Below are 23,299 nucleotides of genomic sequence, written 5' to 3'. Positions count from 1 at the left end.
TGAGGGGATAAGGGGTGGGGAGTGGGTAGGGATGGGTGAGATGTCTGGTGTGTCCGGAGCCCGAAGGGCGGGACTCGTCATGGCAGTGGACGCCGGCGGGGTGGGCTTGCTGGTGGTCAGAGAGGCAGGGCCTGGAATCTTGCCAAGGCCGTGCTTCTGTGGCCTCTGCAAACTGAGGCCACCGAGCAGGATTCCGGCAGCTGCTTAGTGGCTGCGCATGGGCTCCTGCTGGCCAGCCTCCCCACTTGGGGCTTGGCTGGGTAGGCAGAAATGAGTCACACCCCGGTCCTGCCTGAGCCCCCCTCCCTCTGCCTGGGGCACAGCCTGCCCGCCAATCCCAAAAAAGCAACGCCCAGGGGTCAGGATCCAGGAGGGGAGGCAGCCCTGGAGTAAGCACTCCCTTTGCCGGAAGGACCTGCTGGCTTTGGATTTCTTTGGGGACCTGCGCTGGTCCCACCGCACCATGTCAGGGGTCTGAGCTCAGGGCTGGCTGTGCCTCCAATGAACCACATGACCCTGGGCAAGTCCCCTCCCCTCTGACTTCGGATTGTAAAATGGGGCAAATTGAGCCCCCCCTGCCTCCAGGCTGTTAACCGTGCCTCTCCCACATCCCTGGTACTGTGACTCTCCTCTCCGTCCTGTAATCTGCTGTCCATCTTTCCTCTCTATTCTGTAAACTAGCTCACCTTCTTCCAGTAACCCCCTCCCCCAACCACTTCTGTTGCTTGCAACCCCAAAACCCTGGCTGCAAGTGACCACGCTGGGCCTCACACCCTGCCTGTGAGCCTGCCCCACACAACCGCTGACATTCCAAAGGGGACAGGCGTCCTCCCGTCAAAGAGCCTGCTGTACAAAGTGCTTTATCAGCTTCTCGTGGTAGCCCAGGGCCCACCCAGCCTCCAGAGCCAGCAGCAGGATCCATGGGGGGGGGGGGGGGGGGGGAGGGGCCCAACTGGGGGGGGGGTGGGGGGGGGAAGGGACAGAACAGGGGAAGCGTGGCCAAGAAGCACCCTTAGAGTCTGAGCGGAGCTTTCCAGAAGCGGGGTGTGGCCTCCTGTGTCAGAGCTGCTGGGGAAGGCAAGGCAGGATGTGATTAACGTCGGCAGTGGGTGTGACAGCCCGCCAACCCCAGCCCCATTGTTAGCACAGCACACAGGCAGCGCCCCCTTGCCCACCCCTGCACGGTGTCAATCCCCTCTCCTCCCTTCCCGTGTACAAATCCACAGAGTCAGGCGCTTAAGAATAGCATCCTACCCAAGACGCAGGCATGAGCCAGAACTGCAGAAAAGGAGAAAGCATCTCCGCACTTGCCTCGGAGCATGTGGGCTCCCAAGTCTGTGCCTGGCGCTGGTGGGGGCCGCGCTCGGTTTGCGCCTTCTGTTCCACGGGAAGGGAAAGCCCGCGTGGTAAGCTCCCAGCCTAAAGCCAGTACCTCGATTCACCAGGGCAGATGTGCGCTGGGCATCATGCCTGCACATCTGGGGTGCCTCCCCACGGTGCCCGGGGGGTGACCTGAAGAACTGTGCCCCCCTTCCTCGCCAGCAGGGAGCCCTGGCATGAGATTGGAGGGAGGAAGGAAGGGGAAGGGGGCCGGTACTTATCTCCCACCTTCCTCCCTACAAGGTCACCACAGGCTGGCTGTGCCCTTGACCTCTCCACCCACCTCCGTCCCACTGGGTCAGCAACCCACCAGACTGTACTTCCTGCCATACGTTTTCTTTGGCAGCATTGTTGATGATAGTTAAAAAAAAAAAAAAAAAAAAACGGAAGGAGCTGAAATGTCCAAAATTAGAAGTGGGTTACGTTAATTATGGCAGAGGCACCCAAGAATACTATATGGTTTTTAAGAAGTGTTTTTCTGAAAGCGCCGTTATTTTGAGTCTGAGATACCATCATTCCTTACGTGTAACACCCATTTCATAACCCCCTTTTCAGGGGAGAAAGAGAAGAAATAGCTGGCATGTTTCTTTTGACATTGATTCTAAAACACATCTTTATTTCAGAAACATCAAAGTGTGGGAAAATATGCAATATGGTAAAATGTAATGATCTTGAGAAAATGTTCTCGATATATTTTTAAGTTTAAAAAAAGTGGGTTAAGAAACATCATGCCTGGAATTAAGAAAAGTTAGCACGTATATACGTATGTAAGCTGTACTCATTCCACAGTGAGATGAGTCTATGAAATACACATGCACAGAAAATAGACTGGAAATCAACTATATTTCAATGAAAAAAAAAAAAGAGAGAAAGAAAGAAAATAGACTGAACGGCAACCTAACCACAGGCCAGCAGTGTTTGCCTCCAGAGCGTGGGGTCACGAGTGCTTTTGGTTTTCTTCTTTGAACTTTTTTCTGTTTTGCCACTTTCCGATTTTATAATCGGACAACTGAAATAACACTAGCTACCCTTTGCGACCTCCTTTCCACATGTCTGCGCTTACCTATACTGAACGCTTTATTACGATGACCACATTCAGGTCTCGGAACCACCCATTGTGGTGAGAATGCTTGTTATTGCCATTTTGCAGATTAGAAAACTGAGGCTCAGAAGGATGGAGTAATTTTCCCAAGGTCACACAGTTCTTCAGTGGTGGAGCCAGGATTCAAACCCCGGTCAATGTGATTACAGAACTGAGGCCCTTAACCATTATGTGATCAGCACGAACCTTGCCAAGAGCCCTGCTTCTTCACGCAAGAGGGCACCTAAGGACAGGAAGGGATGCTGAGATATCGACCACAGTATAGGGCCCCTCACATTGCCTACAGGCTGAAAGCTGGAGTTGAGGACCAGTCTCTTTGGTCTGAGACATCAGTGTGTTTTGTGACATGAAACGACCATGATTGGGCCAAGAAAGCCGATGTCTCCAGCCCCGCTGACAGCCTCTCTTGGAGGCACTGTTAGCCGAGGCAGAACAAAGGAAACGGATATTCCCAGAGTGCCACGCTAGGACGCTTTGGCAAGCCCCCCTGCACCCCTCCTGCGGTTTCTGCTTGTTCCGCTAAAAGGTGCTCTTCGGCTTCCTCAAGAGATAAACATTCCTAACATCACTTTTTCTCAGCTGGGGGGCCAAGGGAGCAGCTGGGAGACCTGCAAGCGGGGAGGAGCGTGTTTGTTTTCTGGAACTCGGCTGAGAATCTTTTCTCCAGGAGACCCCAGGAACTTGTTCCAAACAAACAAAACGCCTGCTGGGGAACCTGGTAGCCAGGAACCCAGGGAGGCCAGCGCAGCCCTGGGGAGCAGGACAGGGTCAGCAAAGGCTGGTGTTGCTGGTACTGGGCATCACTGCTCTGCGTGTCCATGGCAACAACTGGGGGTGGGTGGGGGGGCGGGCAGGATTGTCCCATCGTCCAGATGAGGAAAGCAGAGGCTCAGAGAGGTGATGTGATGGTCCTGCGGCCAGAACCCAGCCTGAGCTCAGAGCGATGTTTTCCCAACTCTTGTCAACCTCCCTTGGGTCTCAGGCTTATCTGGGAATACGGTGAAAGTTATGGACCCTTTGCTGTAAAAAGTGGGTACAGGCATTTACATGCAAATGTTGTGTGTAATTTCAGGGAGGTCAAGTTCTCCTTGAAAGACTTGGGTAAGAATCCCTACCAACCATCCAAATGCATATGTCTCCACACTCCGTCGCCAAGCCAGGCGTGGGCTCTGGGTGAAGCGGGGGAGGGACACTGGTCTCCACTTCCTGCCCCTTGAAGTCTTGAAGGGGAGAAAGATCCACAACTGTGTTTTCTCTGTAAGGTCCTGTGCACTTAGGACTGTCACCCATGTGCGGTAGGGGAGCCAGAGCCGTCCCCCCATTTCTGGCTATTAGATGCTCTAGTCTCCCCGCCACCCAACCCTCACTCTGCTGAGAAGTAAGAACGACACGGAGGGGGGAAGGGGCTCCTTAGTCCAGTTCTAATAAATCAGTAGACAAACAAACAAACAGACAAAATCCTCTAGCAAACGCCTTCTCTGTACAGCAGGCTCTCCCCACCAATAAAAAAAACATCTAGGCCCTCACCATTTGCCTGTAGCCATCCCCGTTACAGAGTTCTCGATTACATAGTGCATAAAGCTAAAATGTTTCCTACAATCAGTCACTGTTTGAAATGGGGTTTTTGTTTCCGTTTTTGTTTTGACAGCTAATAGACAAGAATTCTTTAGGGCAAAAACTTTCCAGCACAATATATGTGTGTTTTAAAATTTATGAATTATACACATGTGCCTCTGTTCTCATATTTTATGCAAAAATCATAAGACCCATATCAACACGGAAATTTGGTGGGGGGCACGTACTGTGTGGCTTGTGGGACTGACCAGGGATTGAACCCTGGCGAGTCCTAACCATTGGACCATCAGGGAATTCCCTCAACAGGGAAATTTTTAAGGGCTGAGTAAAAGATGAAATAATGTTTTTTAATGTCCTGCTAATTGTCAGCTTCTATCATCACTGACTCAAGGCAGAAAGATGCCTTTGGGCGAGGATTTTTGCCAATAATCATGGCTTTTTGAATAGGTGTTTCAAATAGACTTCTTGATCATCTGGAATCTGGGGTTGTCTTTGAGGTCAGATTGGATGGCCGTCTTTGTTTTCTCCATGGGACAGGTCTGATAAAGAGCTTGGGCAGGAATAGGACAGTTGCCTCTGCTGCTTTCTGGCTCTTACTTGTGTTCAAGATTCGTAGTATTTGCTTCAATCCTCAGTTTCTTTGCAGGAATCTTTCTAAGGCAAGTGTTTAATTTAGTTAGGACTAGACGAGGTGGGTATAGAACCTGCAAATCCACTTTGTGAAGCCAACATGTCACAGCTTTATGTTGCAGTAGGCTAAGAGCTAGCAAACCAGCCAACGGGATTTTGCAGGGGAATTCTCGCTCTTTCCAAAGGATACGCATTAGGAGACAGGTGAGGAGTGACCACGTGCAGCATCACCCCTCCGGGGGCCGAGCTTGTGTTGCCCTCTGCTACTGCATGTTACCTCTCTGCCTCTCCAGCCTTCCACGCCTGTTCCACCAGTGCCCTGTGTTGAATTCTCCTGCCAAAAGAGCTGGGGTGGTCTGTCTTCCTGTCTGGACTCCCGTGGATACACAGGGCCAATGTCAATCCAGAGCCAGATCTCTTAGTCTTCAGAAATGACCTAGGATCTTTTCCTGGTGCTCAGCAGATGGTGTCACCCCAGGAGTGTGGCCACAGCCTGGAGCATCGAGCACACTGCACTTCTTGTTTTTGGATGTGGACCGTTTTTAAAGTCTTTATTGAATTTGTTACAATATTGCTCCTGTTTTATGTTTTGGTTTTTTGGCGGCAAGGCATGTGGGATCTTAGCTCCCTGACCAAGAATCGAACCCTCACCCCCTACACTGGAAGGCAAAGTCTTAACCACGGGATGGCCAGGGAAGGCCCGAGCACACTGCACTTTTAATGCACGTGTTTTAAACTTGTAAGACTAATTTCAGGGACTTCCCTGGTGGTCCAGTGGGTAAGACTCCACACTCCCAATGCAGGGGCCCAGGTTTGATCCCTGGTCAGGGAACTAGATCGCACATGCATGCCACAACTAAGACATGGCACAGCCTAAATAAATAAAAAAATAATAAATATTTTTAAAAAAAGACTAATTTCTGACCTCCAGAACTGTAAGATAATAAATACATGTTAAGGTACCAAGCAGCCAGAGGGAGCTGGTACACTCACCCGGAAGGAAACATAAATCCATGGAATGCTTCTTTCGGAGTTCCCTGGACAAAGTGAGGAAGCTCACGAGACTTTGAAGTCTGCCTTCACAGGAAAATTTAAACTCTCATTTCAGAGTCTGCCAAGATGTCAGGTGACTACCGGATCAATTCACTTCATTTGAATCCAACTCGGCCACACCCAAGTGTGGTAAGAAATTGGCCCATAGTTTATAAAACTCAACAGTTTCATGGAGGAGCCCTGACTTCGTCCCAAGTTTTACTGGCCCAAGTCCAGTGATAATGGCACTCATGGCCGCTGCCCCTGGGTGCCAGCCATTTGTCAAGTCTCAGTATCCTTGGTCCCTGAGCTACATAGTAGCCCTGCAATGCGGTGCCCCATTACACAGATAAGAAAACTGGGGTACAGAGGGAATAAGTGGCACGCCCAAAGCCAAGGTAGGAAAGACAGAACCCAAGTTTCCAAAGCTCTGGGCTTTCCCAGCTGTCCCGCTTCTGACGTCGCTAACTGTTCATGAACCCAGATGGCAGGAAGGTTTTAGCCCCGATCAGCTCAGGACCAAGGCAGGGCATAGCCCGTTTCCATGCCAGTGGCACCCACTCCCCACTTAGCCGCGGCAGTGGACCATAGATGGGTTAGACAGCAAATCCAGGGATGCTCCAGCCTCATGACGCACAGCCACTCGAACCTCCTCCCTCGTCAAACTTCCCAGGGATGCTAATGAGTGATGCAGGCAGACACAACAACTTCCTTCCCAGTCCTAGCATGGCGCTCATCCGGAGAACTAGCTGAGGGGTAGACAAGGAGGAAGAAAGCGCGAGAGGCTGCAGAGTCCATCTCCAGAGAAGTGGAGGTGATTAAGCTGGAAGACTTGACTTTCACACAATGTTGGAATGAGCTATGGGATTATCTGGGGCTAGACTGTACCTGCCCAGCTATAAGAGTAATGATTACGGAGCACCCACGCACTCATAAGCTGGCTCGAATGGAGTACAATGGTCACCGTGATTATGACCTAAAGAAGGTAATAACAGCCCTGTAATGATATAAGCCCTTACCTATCCAACCTTGCCACCTCGTGTAAAGAACCAGTGTAGTCTGGTGGAGAGAGATTTGGGGTGAGACAGATCTGCGTTAGAAATCTGGCATACAGTATACCAGATGTGACCTCCTGCAAGTTATATAACCTCTGTGGGCCCCAGTGTCCTCATTTGCAAGCAGAGCCCTGACATTGTTCTGGCTTCCACACTCTCTGCACATCCATGGGCTTCAGGAGAGGCTGGCTCCAGCCCCAGAAGGCATATCCTGATTGGTCAAGGGCCACCATGATGACTCTCTTCCTCTTGTCTGTGATTAATTTAAGCATGGGCATATGATACAACCTAAGTTAAGGGGCTTCAGTAAAAGATTTTTGTTTTGTTTGTTTTTATTTTTTTGCCCTTAAAATTGTTACACAAAGAAAGATAATCTTTCTTCTTCTTCTGGATGCCAGATGTGATGCCTGGAACAGCTGCAGCCACTTGTGAGCATGAGGAGAGCCAAACTAAGGTCAAGGCTGACACACTGAGGAGGGCAGAAGAAGCCTGGGTCCTCAACGGTGTCCTTGAGCCAATACATTCACCAACTCCAGAATCTTCACACCTCAGGACTTTTTGACAATGAATTTCTTTTTTGTTTAAGCCCCTTTGGGTTGGATTTTCTGGTACATGTAGTCAAGAGCATCTATTCTATTGCAGGGCCATGCTGAGAATTAAATATATAAAGTGCCCACTATAATTCCTGGTAGCCAGCAGCTTTCATTGCCTTGTGAGGTGATAATATAAGAAGCAAGCACAGCAAACCTCCATGATTCCAAGGGCTTTCTTCATTCATGTGTGTACATTATGCTCCCTGGCTAGAGATGTAAACTCCCTAAGAGAGACAGTGCCTTGGACCTCTGTGCTATGCTCTAGTGTCTGCTTAATGAATGCTCTCCTACTACCCCAGGGGTGAACAATGAGGTTTGCCTAATGTATCAGGTAACCATGGCCCCAACAATGCTGAATAAAATGTCATCACAAACAGCAATCAAGGTTGATCAAAGGGTACAAACATTCAGTTACAAGATGAATAAGTTCTGGGGATCTAATATACAGCATGGTGACTAGAGTTAATACTGTATAGTGCCCCTGAAATATGCTAAGACAGTAGGCTTTTAAGTGTTCTCATCACAGGCCAAAAAAAGTAACTATAAGACACTGATGTAAGAAATTGAAGACAATACAAACAAATGGAAAGATTTACAGTACTCACGGATAGGAAGAATTAATGTTGCTGAAATGACCCTACTCCCTGAAGCAGTCTACAGATTCAATGCAATCTCTATCAAAATACCAATGGCATTTTTCACAGAACTAGAACAAATAATTCTGAAATTTGTATGTAAACACAAAAGACCCCAAATAGGCAAAACAATCTTGAGAAAGAAGAACAAAGCTGGAGGCATTGTACTTCCTGACTTTAGGCTATACCACAAAGCTAAAGTGATCAAAACAGTATGGTACTGGCACAAAACCAGACACATAGATAAATGCAACAGAATAGAGAGCCCGGGAATAAACCTACACACATATGGTCAATTAATCTATGACAAAGGAGGCAAGAATATACAATGGGGGAAAGACAGCTTCCTCAATAAATGGTGTTCGGAAAACTGGACAGCTACATGTGAAAGAATCAAACTGGACTACTTTCTTAACCATATATAAAAATAAACTGAAATGGATTAAAGACTTACACGTAAGACCTGAAACCATAAAAATCCTTGAAGAAAACACAGGCAGTACATTCTTTGACAGTGGTTTTAGCAGTATTTTCTTTTTTTTTTTTATACCTGTCTCCTCAGGCAAGGGACAAATGCAAAAATAAACGAATGGTACTATATCAAACTAAAAATCTTTTGTACAGCAAAGGAAATTATCAACAAAACGAAAAGGCAGCCTACTGAATGGGAGACAGATATTTGCAAATGAGATTTCTGACAAGAGGTTAATATCCAAATATACAAAGCACTCATACAACTCAACATAAAAAAAAATAACCTGCTTGAAAAATGGGCAGAGGATCTGAATAGACGTTTTTCCAGGCAGACACACAGATGGCCAACATTACGTGAAAAGATGCTCAACATCACTAATCATCAGGGAAATACAAATCAAAACCACAATGAGATATCACCTCACACCTATCAGAATGGCTATTATCGAAAAGACTACAAATAAGAAGTATTGGAGGAGCGAGGATGTGGAGAAAAAGGAACCCTCATACACTGTTGGTGGGAACGTAAATTGGTGCAGCCACTCTGAAAACAACATGGAGCTTCCTTTAAAAATTAAAAATAGAACTACCATATGATCCAGCAATTCCACTTCTGGGTATTTTTCTGAAGAACACAAAAACATTAATTTGAAAAGATATATGCACCCCTATGTTCACTGCAGCAGTATTTACAATAGCCAAGATAGTGAAGCAACCCAACTGTTCATTGCTGGATAAATGGATAAAGAAAATGTGGTATGCATAGTCAAGGACTATTACTCAGCCACAATAAAGAATGAAATCTTGCCATTTGTGACAACATGGATGGACCTGGAGGGTATTATGCTGGGTGAAATAAGTCAGGCAGAGAAAGAGAAATAGAATGATTTCACTTATATGTGGAATCTAAAAATCAAAACAAATGAACAAACATAACAAAACAGAAACAGACTTATACACGGTTGCCAGAGGGGATGGGGGTGGGAGGAATGAATGAAATAGGTGAGGGAGATTAACAGGTACAAACTTCCAGTTACAAAATAAATGAGTCATGGGAATGGAATTGTACAGCATGGGGAATACAAACAATACTATTGTAGTAACTTTGTATGGTGACAGATGGTAACTAGACTTATGGTGGGGACCATTTTGTTATGTATAGAGACACTGAGTCACTATGTTGTGCACCTGGAACCAATGTAGTGACGTAGGTCAATTATACTTCAATTAATAAAAAAAGGAAGGTAACTATGTGAGGTGATGGAAATGTTAATTAGCTTGATTGCGGTAATCACTTCACAGTGTATGTGTACATCAAATCATCAGGTTGTACACCTTAAAATGTATTTAATTTTATTTGTCAGTTATACCTCAAAAAGATGGGGAAAGCTGACACATGCTACAACATGGATGAACCTTGTAAACAGCATGCTAACTTAAAGCAGTCAGTGGCAAAAGACCAAATATTGTACAATTGCATCTATATGAAATGCCCAGAAGAGGCAAATCCACAGAGGTGGAAAATAGATCAGTGGTTGCCAGGGCTGGGGTTGTTGTGGATAACTGAGGAGTGATAGTAATAGGTACAGGGTTTTTTTTTTTTTTGCAGTACGCGGGCCTCTCACTGTTGTGGCTTCTCCCGTTGCGGAGCACAGGCTCAGCGGCCAGGCTCACGGGAGGGCTTCTTTTGGGGCGGTTAAAATGTTCTAAAATTGTAGTGATGGTTGCGCATAGTTGTAATCTTTTAATTTTTAACTACAAACTACTGCATTGTACACTGCTGATTTCTTCCCTTCCTCCGATTTTCCTGCATTTAGTGTAGGATGTGATGCCTGGAGCGGTGGCAGCCATATTGGTACCATGAGGAAAGGCCAAAAAGAATCATGGATGCTGTCCCTGACGTCACTGAGCATCATTGCTGGAGCAGCACCACCAACACTACCCATCTCTGGATTTCTTGTCATGTGAGAAAAACAAACCCTAAATGTTTAACATCACTGTCCATTGCAACCGAAGATATTTCTCACTAAAACCCAGCAGCAATTAGACAGGATGGTCTAGGATGCCTGCTGAGTGGGCCATCAGACTTAATGAGAAAGTCATATGCAACATTTCAATCCAAGTTTCATCAATCATTCAGTCGATTACTTCACATGTACTAGTCACTGTGAGCAAGTAGAGCTGCTCTTGGGAGCTGCCAGTTAGCAGGGTACATGGATAAAGTCAAATCTGATGTCAGAAGCATGGATCGATAGTGACTAGCACATGTTATTGCAAAATGTTAACACATATGAGAAACAGAGAAATTTGGTCAAACATGTAGTTGATCCGGACTTCCCTGGTGGTGCAGTGGTTAAGAATCCGCCTGCCAATGCAGGGGACACGGGTTCGAGCCCTGGTCCGGGAGGATCCCACATGCCGCGGAGCAACTAAGCCTGTGCACCACAACTACTGAGCCTGCGCTCTACAGCCTGCGAGCCACAACTACTGAGCCCACGTGCCACAACTACTGAAGCCCACAGGCCTAGAGCCCGTGCTCCACAGCAAGAGAAGCCACCACAATGAGAAGCCCGTGCCCCGCAACGAAGAGTAGTAGCTCCTGCTCGCCGCAACTACAGATAGCCCACGTGCAGCAATGAAGACCCAATGCAGCCAAATAAATAAAATAATAATATAAAAAACACGTAGTTGATCAAAAATCTGAAAAGGCTGTAAATCACATCAATTACTTTCTGAACCAGCAATGACTCCACAACGCGGGTGATAAGTGGGGTGGCTGGGTGATCCCTGGTAGCCCTTTACCTCTTTCCTTCATCTGCTCGTTAAGAAGTTAACCTGCCTGACTGCTAAATTCTCTTTCAGCTCGTCTTTCCCATCCTGGGATTGATGCTTTGTTATAAGGAAATATCAACAATATTTTTGAAAACATTCCACTTTGCAAGCACTTGGGTAGAACCATAATTATACACAAGAGATCATAATTGATAGACAAGCTATCCCGCTAATTGGAGAAATTAGCACAGTACCACGATCTTTACAGGAGAAAATGTTTCTGTTTGGGAGAAGCATCACAAAAACTTATTTGGGAATTCAGAATGACCATCTCAAACATTTAATAAACACCTACTATGTACAAGGCAACTGTCTAGAGCTGGAAACCCAAAGTGACAAAAAAGTATCAGACCTGGTCCCCGCTCTCAGGGAACTCAGAATTTAATTAAGCCACCAGCACATGTGTTTTGACAGTACTAACCTTCACCTGGGACATCCCAGCATGGCCTTGCTGTATATTGTAGCCAGGAATGGTTCTGAATGCTCTGTCCAGAAGTTCTTGAGGAATACTGTCCCTGCAGGAAAGAAAATAAGTCTCATCACCAAGAATCACACGTGTGATAGGTGGACCAATGGTTAAAAACATTAGCCACAGGACATCCTCTTCAAACAAAATCTTAAGCAGAAACCAAATACATATTAATATATAAACATACACCATACATACGTATCAGACCGGCTCTGGTTAAAACGCCGGGCAAAGGTCCCTACTTGGTCAGGAAACCCCCATGGTGATTAGCGTCACACAGCGGGGAGGATATGGGGTCTGTCCTTGCTGTCTGTCTACATGGGCAAGTGGCCTCTCTGAGTCCAAAGAGAGCCGAGCGAGATTATGATGCAAAGCACCCAGCCTCCAGTAGGTCTCGACAGGTGTCAGCTCCTTGACACCAGGGTCACCTGAGCCCCAGTGACCCTCCTCGCCCACAGAGGTGTCATCCTGACCCCGGCTTGATATTCTGCCTTTCTGGAGGGCACAGGGCAGTAGGATTTGCGGTCAGGAATCTTTTGTTCTAGGCTGAGCTCCGCCAGTATCTGTTCTCCTCCCCCAAGGCCTGATTGCCTCCTTTACCAGCTGAGGATAAGGATCTATTGATTTCAAAGCATGTTACAACGTTAAATGAGGCATGAAAGTGCTCTGTCCCCTGGCACTTCTGCCCTTCCTGCTCTCGGTGCCAAAACCCTTAGCTTGGCCAGAGGCACCAGGAGCTGCCAGCCTCGAGGCCTAGCTCTGTCACTTGCTGTCTGTCTCCTGGTAGGTGAGTTCCCGGCGCCGTGCTCTGTGCACAGAACCCTCGCCCTCAGTGGCAATGACCACGATGATACAGGGCTGTTCTTGTTCTCTGACGTGGCGTCTGTAATGTAAACACGCCCACGCACTGAGGCGAGGGGACCCATATGGTGTCAAGTGCTTGTTCAAAGTCCCGGTGAGATGGACCAGTCCTCGCCCTAGCCCCGTCTACAGCATCTCCAGTGCTGGGGCTTTTGTGGAGCCCCTATGTACATTAGGACCTGGGGCTGAAGATGCTCCTGGAAATGGTGGCAGCCGCTACTTGTCAACCATCTGCCAAGCGCTTGCATTATCTTAGCTATCTAGCCACCTTCCCAAGTCGATATCTTTATCTCCATATCGAGGGGGCTGAGGCGCTGGGAGGAGGGGGCGAATTGCAAGCTGGGGGTGAGGGAGCCGCGGTTAGAGTTTGCTCGTCTGACGTTCGGAGCGCCTGCCCTTACCTCTCTGGTCCACCGGAGGGAAGACAGGTTTGGGAAGGCTCCCGGGGGGAGACCACAGTATCGAGGAAGGCATGCATTCGGCAGCAGGTAGCAGAAAACCCGAGTAACCTGACAAATGTGGTTTTATTTTTCTCGTGGGAGAAGCTGAGTTGAGCACCTGGGTGATGTCCCAGCATCACTGGCAGTAGGGTCCCCAGTGCCGTGCCCCCCTACAATGCGGCCATGCTGTGCTCAAGGAAGCCCCGTAGGGGAGGGTAAAGAGGGATGCCTGACACACTTCTTCTATTAAAGAAGCAGAAGTGTTCTAGAAACTTCTCGGCAGAGGTACTTGGGTCTTGTTGGCCAGAACGGGATAATACAGTGACTCCTGGATGCAAGGGAAGCTGGGCACATAAAAATTTGTTTTCCCACCTTTGTAGTCTGAGACAGCAAGACAGAACAGGTTGGGATGGCTCTCAGGTAGTTCACGGGCAGTGTTGCACATTCACCAATCGGCCATCCCCGCCCTGGCCTTGGAGACTGGAGCAGTGTCCTGGGGCGGCCATAACAAAGGACCATGAACTGGGGGTGGGGTGGGGGGGGGCGTTAAAACAACAGCAATGGATTCTCTCACAGTTTGGAGACCTAAAGTCTGAAGTCCATGTGTGGGCAGGGCCGTGCTCCCTCTTGGGGGCTCTAGGGAGGGTCCTTCCTGCCTCTTCCAGTTTCTGGGGGTCCAGGTATCCTTGGCTTGGGGCTGCCTCCCCCCAGTCTCTGCCTCCGTCTTCACATGGCCTCTCCCCTTTGTGTTTCCTCTTCGTATGAGGACACCAGGCCTAATGGATTAAGATCCACCCTAACGATTTTATCTCAATCTGATTATATCTGCAAAGACCCTATTTCTAATAAGGCCACATTCCCATGTAACAGCGTTCAGGACTTCAACACATCTTCTGGGAGGAAGCAATTCAGCTCAGAACAGAGACCACATCGGCCTTCTGTCTTCTTCGGGAGGGGAGGTAAGGGCCACACCTGTGCCGTCTACCTCCAAGATCAGACCCCCTACCCCTGCTCCCATGCCTGGGGTCATCCTTGCCTAAGCAAGGGCCGTCCCCAACCCCCTCTCCTGCCTCACGCCCGCCTCCTCAGGAAACCTTCCAGCATCCTCTGATTGTTCCTCCTCATGCGTGAGGGTTGTCTCAGACATGCCTGAAACACTGGTTTTCAAAGCCCTAACTGGCCCGCTCGGCAACGACCCCTCCTCCCACCCACACCTGACATTGCCGTTCAGTGATGCTCAGGGGTCTGGGTCATCTTCCCAGGCAGAGGCTCAGCTCCTCCCTAGACCAGGGGATGCTCCAGTGCAGGTAGGGCTGCAAGTCCCCCCTCTAGTCTCACCTTTGTGATGGGACGGGGAGACCCGCCCTGGGTCACGCAGCTTCACAACGGTGATATCCAGGATGGGTGGTGCAATCAGCCTTCCACCTGAGGGTCATCATCCCCACTGCTAACGTTAACTGAGCATCTGCTGGACGCCAAGTGCCCCACACCTACCACCTCAACTCTACGAGGGAGGAGAGCGGCAAGGCGCAGCGTACCCAGAGCTGTGACATGCCCAACACTCAGCCGCTTACTTATTTTTTGTTTTTTCGGTGGGGGGACGGGAATGCAATTTTCTGGGCTGTTACCCTAAAGGGGGGATTGATTAAGGGACTTTATCAAGGTTCCTTGGTTCTAGGAAGGTCTAAAGCACCTGGATATAAGATGGTTAGACTCACCTGGTTCCCGGGTCTTCAGTAACTGGTTGACCACAAGAGGGGCGCTTGGCGGTTTTCCATCAACCTCTAGAGCAGAGGACCCCCACAGCCAGCTCATCGTGGTGTCTTTACATTGCGTGCAGGGACCAGGAGCTCTGGTGGATCCCACGGGTGAACACAGGATGGAGGTGCGCCAGTGGAAGGGATGGAATTGCCTGACCCCGGTCTCCGCGTCCTCCCCGACCTGCATCGAGAGCAGAGGCGGGTTAGCATCTCCTGCTGCACAAGTTACCACAAACTTAGTGGCTTAAAATAACACCCACTTGTCACCTGACAGTTCCGTGGGCCAGAAATCTCAACAGGCTCTACTGGGTTCTCTGTACAGGTCTCACAGCCGAAAAGCCCCGTGTCCCCCAGCTGGGCTCCCATCTGCGGGAGAACCTGCTTCCCCGAGGCTGTGGGTCTGAGGTCCCGTGTCCTTGCTGGCTGTGGGCTGGGGCCATGCTCTGCCCTGGAGGCCACCCGCATTCTTTCCCACGTGGCCCCAGCTGTCTTCAGAGCAGAAACGGCGGCGTGTCACGGCCTCCCGATTCTTCTAACGTCTCTGTCAGCCCCCTCAGCCTCCAGCCAGAGAAAACGCTCCGCTTTTACAAGACTCACCTGAATGAGTCAGGGCTGCCCAGATAATCTGCGTATTTTAAGATCACCTGACCTGGGACATTAATCTGCAAAATCACTTCACAGCAGCACCTGGGTTAGTGTTTGGATAACAAGGGACTGGGGCCGGGGTGGAGCCTGGGGGCATCCTTAGAATTCTACCTACCCTGGTGGGGTCTTTAGGGGGGATTAGCTGCAAAGACAGCCCTCCCCTGGATCTCCGGGTGGAGACACCACCCCTCTCCTTCTCTGGTACAAAATGGGCCGACTTTTGGCACAGAAGAATTTATAATATGAATTCACCCCTTACATTGAAGGAAAAAGCATAACAGAGGCCTGGCCTCCAGAGGGAAACCCAAATACTTATATCGAACAAGCCTGTCTTCTGTAAGGCTGTGGGGCAGGCCAGCTATTCGTTCACACTTAGGAGACTTGGCCTCTGGTTTCTTTTTCCTTTTCTCAGAACATTTTATTTATTTATTTAAAAATTTTTTACAATTAATTAATTTTATTTATTTATTTTTGGCTGCGTTGGGTCACCGTCTCGTGGGCTTAGTTGCTCTGTGGCACGTGGGATCTTCCCGGACCAGGGATCGAACCCGTGTCCCCTGCATTGGCAGGCAGATTCTTAACCACTGGACCACCAGGGAAGTCCCTTTCTCAGAACATTTTAAACTGACCACCTGTCAGTGCTTTTCAAAACTGATTCTCAGAGTAAAGTCTGATGAGTTTCCCAATTCAACAGCCTCTTTGTCACTCCTGAACGACTTCAACAGCAGCATAAGGCATCCATGGAGGGCCCCCAGGCTCTCAGCACACAGGCTGCAGGGGCTCCGGATAGCTCTGCTTTTCCCTCTCCGTCCCCCCAGAATTCATGTCTACCTCGAACCTATGAAGGAGACCTTATTTGGAAATAGGGTCTTTGGAGATGTAATTAAGTTAAACGGGGTCATCCTGGATAAGGGTGGTCCCTGAATCCAACTGGTGTCCTCATGAAAAGACGCAAGTCTGGACACAGACACACAGGGAAGAAGCCACGTGAAGACAGAAGCAGAGATTGGAGTGATGTGACCATGAGGCAAGGAAAGCCAGGGATTGCTGTGAATCACAGAAGCTGGGAGAGCGGCCTGGATCAGGTTCTCCCTCAGAGACATCAGAAGGAACCAACCCTGCTGACACCTTGATTTCAAACTTCTGGCCTCCAGAGCTGTGAGAGAATAAATTTCTGTTGTTTTAAGCCACCGAGTTTGTGATCATTTGTTTCCGGCAGCCCTAGGAAACTAATATAGCCACTGTGTGGTTGTGTTTTTTAAATGTAATCTCTGGTTGGCCGTAGACCTCACCACTCCCTATTTTATTCTACCCTCTATAGCTTTGCTTATTAGCTTTCTGCCTGGCTCTTCAAAGCATTTTAAAACCCAAAAAACAGATGGTTTAATGACTACATCTAATAGAACTGGGTTTCAAAAGCAAATACCTCATATTTTACGTAAGAGTAAACGCCAAGCAGATCAGGGATCTAAATATGACAAAACGAAACCGTATATATAGTAGAAGAGAAAATGGGTCAATTTCTTTATAAGCTGGGTGTAAGGAAAGGTTTTCTAACCACAATTCCAAATCCCCATGCAATAAGAGATGAATAAATTTAACTACATAAAACTAAAAGAAATCTTTTCAAGGTAAAAACACCATAAACGAAGTCAAAGGCAATTGACAAATTGAGAGAGAATATTTAAAACATAAATCACAGAGAAAGGGCTAATATCCCTAATATACTAAAAAAAAAATCTTAAAAATGGACAGAAACAAAGACCCAAAACTTGATAAAAAAAAAAATAGGCAAAAAACATGAACAGGCAATTCGTTTACAAAAAGACACAAGAATGGCATCCACACCCGGTTCTCCGACCCTGCCAGATTCTCACTTCTCTGCTATAATTTAATAAACCTGTTTCTGCTCAGACTAGACATAGCAAATTCTGGGTTTGCAATTTATTTGGTGAACACAGGCTATTCCCAGATCTCAATGTACCTAGAAGCATGAAGACTTTTCAGCCTAAAGTACATCCAAACATTATTTACACAAGACTCTGGAGACAGTTTTAAAAGAGTTCACAGATGTATTTTCAAGCAATCACAGTTTTCTTTCAGTAAGAGGACTGCATTCCGGGGTGACTACTTTGAAGGAGGGAGAGTTACTGTATTGGGTGAGCTCTGGTATGATTGTTTGAAAAGAAACTTTCCGTACTTTGGAGTTACACCACCTTGTCACCCAAACAACACGTTCTCTCCATTTGGAAGGTGGTTTTCACCCACACTTGGGTCTGGGTGTGTCTTGTGTCTTCAGACTTCAAACCAAGAACTGAAGACTTGGCTGGGGAGGCAATGGGAACTACCCAGTGCCTCTGTCTCTGCCCCTGCCTGACACTTCTCAGAAACCCACGTAGGATCTAGAGGAGGCGGGTCAGGCTTCAGCCTAGGGCAAAGTCCAGGACAAGCAGAACTGCCTTTTCAAATTCAGCAGATCACAGAAACAACCTGAATGCCTGACAACAGGGGATTAGTTGAATAAATCATGATACATTCAAACAAGATTCTGGGCCGCCCTTGAAAATCACGATTTGGAAGACATTCCATGACATGGATAGACATCTGGGGTATACTGTTAGGTGGACAAAACAGATGGCAAAAAGGGGAGCACAGTCCTAATTTCGAGAAATATACCATTTTTGTAAAAATAGGTGTGCATGTGTATATATGAATACAAAAGTGTCTAGAAAAATATATTTTAAAATGTTAATGTCGGTTATGATTGACAAGTGACACTACTTGACTTTTAAGTTGTTTTTCAGTGAGATATAATCTCTTTACAAGGAGCATGTATTATCTTGCAATCAGACAAAATAGGTGTTTTTATATATATATATAAAATCCCCAATTTATTTGCTTTAAAATACTGCAGAAAGAAAATACATGTATTTCTCCCACTCCGGAGAGAAATAGATGAAATAAAAGTGGTAAACTGTCATCTCTGTTGGACCACCCGGGCCATAGGGACGTGGGGAACGACTATGCTATTCTCTCGACTTTTGGGTACGTTTGAAAACTTCCATTGTAAAAAGGTAAACAAAAGAAACCCAAAACGCTCAAAACCGAGAGCAGCAGTGAACAGTTAGCTTTCAGAGGATATCATTCTTTCGGCGTAAGAAACATAGAAATGTGAATAACAAGCAAATATGCAACAGAAGTAAGGCTGCAGAACTTAATGACGAGAATTATTCATGATTTATGAATCACTATTCATTGGCTGCATGGCCTCTTTAAGCCTCAGTCTCCCCACCCGTAAAATAGGGAGATCCAGGACTCCCCTGGTGGTCCAGTGGTTAAGACTCCGTGTTCCCAATGCAGGGGGCATGGGTTCCATCCCTGGTCCGGGAACTAAGAGCCCACATGCCACACAGCGCAGCCAAAATAAAAATAAAATAAAATAAAACAAAAAATAAACTAAAATAGGGAGATCCTTGCAGAATGGTAGGCCTGTAACACGGACTTCACTCTGATTATGACTGCAGTTGTCGACCCAGGGACGCACACTAGAAGCCTGAGAGCAAGAACACCTTGCCCGAGGGGGGTCGTCCAACTTCGGTGTGCCCCAGGGAGCTTGCCACATGCAGATTCCAAGGCCCCGCCCCACAGAGTCTGACTCAGCACCTGGGGTCCGGTTTGGGAATCTGCATAAGTAAGAGCCCAGGTAACTCCCACTGGGGAAACACTGCATCCAGCCCAAGGTCAAAGACACCCTGGAAAGCAGGTCTGCCCTGTGGTCACGCAGAAACAGGGTCAGATGTGGCTGGGGTCAACTGCCCATTTATGACCCCAGGTGGACTTTGGCAGCAGTTAGGGCTAGGAAGAAGTGGCATGCCACAAGATACCTTTGGAATCTCCAGTTTGCAGAAACAGAGAATAATGACTTGTCACCTTTGTGCTTTCCTCCCTGAGGGACAGAGTCCTGGCAGTTGACTTAGGTCAGGATCTGGTTCCAACATATCTGAACCGCGTGCCCCCAGGCCCACAACTGACCGCTCTGCATCTGTAAAATGGGAACAATGACAGCACTATCAGGATTCCTCGCACCGGCTCGTGGCCATCACTGGCTCATGGCCATCACTGAGGCTAACAGGAGCCGAGGCACTGAGCAAGGATCCCGCAGTAGGATTAGGGAGGTACTTCTTAAGTCCTGCACATTAGGGGTCCCTTTCCTTTCTCAATCACAGGAAGTTAGGGCCTAGGACAAACAAAAGCATCTTAGTGGAGACCACACACATCCTGGCCATACATCTCAGGGAAAAATAAGTGGTGGGTCCAGGCACGGAGCCTATGTTTTTAAGGCACCCTCATCTTAATCAGAGTCTCAATCTTAATTCTGTTTTCATTTGCCTAACCACAACCTGGCCTCCGGGCTCTTCCTCTCTGGCCGGGATTCTACGTGAGAGGAGAAGCAAGGCCATGGGGTGGGGGAGATGGAGAGCCGTACTCCAGCTGGCTGATCTCTTGTCTCAGCCTGGTCCCTGCCTACTGAGGTAATTCAACAGTGTCACTGATTCAGATGCAAGAAGTCATCCCTCGCACATCATAGCTTCATTGCAAAATCATTTGGGGAATTTTGGGTGAACCCCAAATCTTTCTCTTTCTCAAAGATAATATTAAAGTGATTTCTGCTCCACCCCAGCTCTATGGAAAATGCAGGCAGACACATTGTCCTACTGTAGCCCGAGAGCTCTCCTAGACAGCAATGTCATCCCTGGGCCCTGTGTCAGGCACAGGTATGGCAGGTATGGCCTGAAGGAGCGAGTGAGCCTGCTGTCCTGCTCAGCGTTGGGTGGGGAATCTCTCCCTGCTGAACACACAGCCCCACCTCCCTGTTACCTGCAGCCCCCTTTCTCTCACATGGAGGGATGCCCCTTCAATCTCCTCCCATGGGTCCCCGGCCTCTCTACTTTGTAGCAGCTGGAGAAACACTCAAGTCCCAGTGGAAGCCAGGGGTCACCTGCTGCAGAGCAAGGGAAAGTGAGAAGCTCCAAATAGCCCAGGGCTGGAGGCTCTTTCAGGGAAGGATCCCCGGGTGGCTGGGAGAGCAAGGAGAGCAGAGAAAACTGCAGCCTCAGGGCCGGCTGGGAGTCAGTGCCCACCAGCTCCGCTCCCAGGAGGCCCCTGGGGAAGGGAACAGTGTGCGGAAGGGAAAGCTCCCTTGTGGACTGGTGGCCCAGCTGCTTCACAGCAGGGACTCCAGGCCATCGGTTCCTTAAGAGTCGGGGGGCCTGGGTCTCATTTCTCCTTAGAAGCCCCAAACCCTTAGTGGGGTCTGGTCCAGCAGGGCAGGGATTTAATATCTGTTGAATTAAATTGAGCTAGACTGAAGGTGAGGGGGAAACAACACTGTATGAGTTTCCTGGGGCTGCTGTAACAACCACAAACTTGGTGGTTTAACGCAACAGAAATGTATTCTTTTACAGTTCTGGAGGCCAGAAGTTCAAAGTCAAGGTGTCCGCTGGGCCATGCTCCCTCTGAAGGCTCCAGGGGAGGGTCCTTCCTGCCTCTTCCAGCTCCTGGTGTCTCCAGGTGCCCCTTGGCTCCAAAGCTCTGCCTCTGTCTTTGCATGGCTTTTTCTCCCCGAGTCTCTGGGTTTTTTCTGTCTCTTACAAGGACACTCTCCTTTAGGGCCCACTCTAGTCCATGATCTCATCTTGATTCTCATCTGAATTATAATTACAAAGACCCTATTTCCAAATAAAGTCACAGTCTGAGGTTCTGGGTGAACAAGACCTTTTGGGGGACACCCTTCACCCCAGTGCATACATTAAATAGCAAACAGCACAGGCAGAAGTGGCAAGAAGGCGGCTGGGAGCTGGGAGACCTTGATCCAGTTACTTGTGGCTCAGTTGTCCCAGCTGTCAAGGGCTCCCATTAGCATCTCTGACCTCCACTGCCAGCTGGGAGGCGGGGTTCCCGGCTGCTTTTTACAAATGAGGAAACTGAGGCTCAGAGGGGTTGAATGTACGGCCAAGGTCACACAGCCCGCTAGAGCTGGGAGTAGAATCCAGGTCGACTGGCACTGGAGCTTAGGGATTTCACAGCCATGAAGGGCTGGGTTTGAGGAAAACCCCAGCACCAATAAGGTCCCAAGATCTTTCCATTCCAAGGAACTAAATTTATCAAAAAAAAGCAAAGGTGAACTGTTTTGGTTTTCATGTTCCCTCACTTCCTCATGTCGTAGATTTTGGAATGCGGCCACTTCCCTGGAATCACTTGAGAAAGTGAGGTCGAAGAGAACAAGGATTAAATTATTCGTAGAAATTAGTCTGTACTGGGGAAGTAAGGTGCAGAGACCCAGCTGGACCCAGCCTTGCCCCTGCTGCCTATGAGGACCTAATACACTTGGGAAGCTACACTGACCTTCACCTGGATGCCTGCTCCTTCCCACAATGGCCAAGAACACCAGGTGGTTCAGGGAAGATTTGTCCCAGGAGTGGAGGGGGTGGGGGATTGGGAAGCAAATCTTCTCCCCCCACCCCAAGTATGGCTCTGCAATGTCTGTTCAACTTTGAAGTCCAGAGGTTGCAGAACGTCTTGTTAGGAAGTTTCTAGCACCTTGGACCATGTCCTGAAGAAATGCATTCATTTATTCAATCAATCTCTATTGTGTACTGCCCAGGACCAGGTTGTCAGCTCCAAAGGCGGGAGGGCAGGCTTTGTTCGCAAGGGGCCCCCCAGGGCTCAGAACCTGGCGTCCACCAGGCCCCCGTTGAGCTGCTGAACAAATGCAGGAACAGGCCCCGTCCTAGACCACAGGACGTCAGAAGAAAAGTTCTACTGAACGGGCAGGGAAGAATGAATTTCTTGCTCCCGGGCCTCGGTTTCCTTATCTGGAGATGGCGGACCGCTGCCTGCAGCTGTAGGGTTATAGGTGGCTGGGCCACCAGCTTCTCCCCCGCCTGTTCCCCAACCCAGAATCCGTGCCAATGCAAATGCTCCCTGACCCTGGCCGGTGTGCTTGCGTCCTCTCGGTTCCCAGAGCTGAGGAAGTAACCCGCTGAAAGGAGGCCGACTTAATGGCTCAATTTGGATGAGGTTTTCGTACAGAGCTTGTTCCCGTCACATCTCAAGGCAGGCCAGCCGCCTCAGAGGTGAGGGCGCCGGGCCTCTGTGAGCTCACGACCTTCTCACGGGCCCCGGGGACGGTTGTCATCACCCTCATTTTCGGGGGAGGCGCCCAGGGCTCAGAGAGGCCAAGCGACTCGCCCAAGGTCACACAGCTTCGCAGAGACAGAGGGGGGATGGGGACGCGGGTCTCTGGAGCCCCGCTCCGGCGGCTTTTCGAAGACACTCGCTACCTTCCTACTGTGACGCTCAGGAATAAAACGGGAAGCCCGGCCTCCCGCTTCCACCTAAAACAATGCTCCACGCAGATCTGTATGAACAAAAGCAACCAGAAATCCGCCTCGGGTTTTCGGCCCGCCCGGCCCGCCGGCCAATTGACTCCGCCGGCCGCCGCGGGGCAGGCCGGGGCGGTTCCAACGTGATCGACAGCCCCAGGGAGGCGTGGCCGGGTCAGGGGCGAATCGGATTGGGGACCCGGAACAATCATGGGCAGAGAAGGCGCAGCCCGAGCCAATCAGCTCGGGGGGCGGGCCCGGCCGCCTGGCTGTCGTGAGAGGCGGCCTCCCCGCCCACTTGCGCCTTGTCCCGGCGCCCGTCAGCTGCGAACGCGGCGCTCGGCCCGGATCCGTCCGCGGCGCTGGGAGCAAAGGCGCGAGGCCGTGGCAAGTGCCGGCGCAGATCCCTCCGCCGCCCGCTCCCGAGCCCG

At 49.1% G+C, this 23,299-nt stretch overlaps 1 protein-coding gene across 1 annotated transcript in view; it reads right to left on the bottom strand.

Moving 5' to 3' along the window:
- JPH3 (junctophilin 3) overlaps nucleotides 1–11,795 on the bottom strand; it is a 152,134-nt gene extending 140,339 nt beyond the window's left edge. Inside the window, exon 1 of the mRNA XM_024735531.1 lies at nucleotides 11,730–11,795. The gene's annotated coding sequence lies outside the window, so the exon portion shown is untranslated. The remainder of the gene's footprint in view (nucleotides 1–11,729) is intronic.
- Nucleotides 11,796–23,299: the final 11,504 nt, after the last annotated feature.

The sequence above is a fragment of the Neophocaena asiaeorientalis genome, unplaced genomic scaffold, assembly GCF_003031525.2.
Source record: "Neophocaena asiaeorientalis asiaeorientalis breed wild unplaced genomic scaffold, Neophocaena_asiaeorientalis_V1.1 scaffold40, whole genome shotgun sequence".
NCBI classification, from domain to species: domain Eukaryota; kingdom Metazoa; phylum Chordata; class Mammalia; order Artiodactyla; family Phocoenidae; genus Neophocaena; species Neophocaena asiaeorientalis.
The sequence above is the reverse complement of the archived record's forward strand: the minus strand, read 5'-3'. Positions and strand labels throughout refer to the sequence as shown.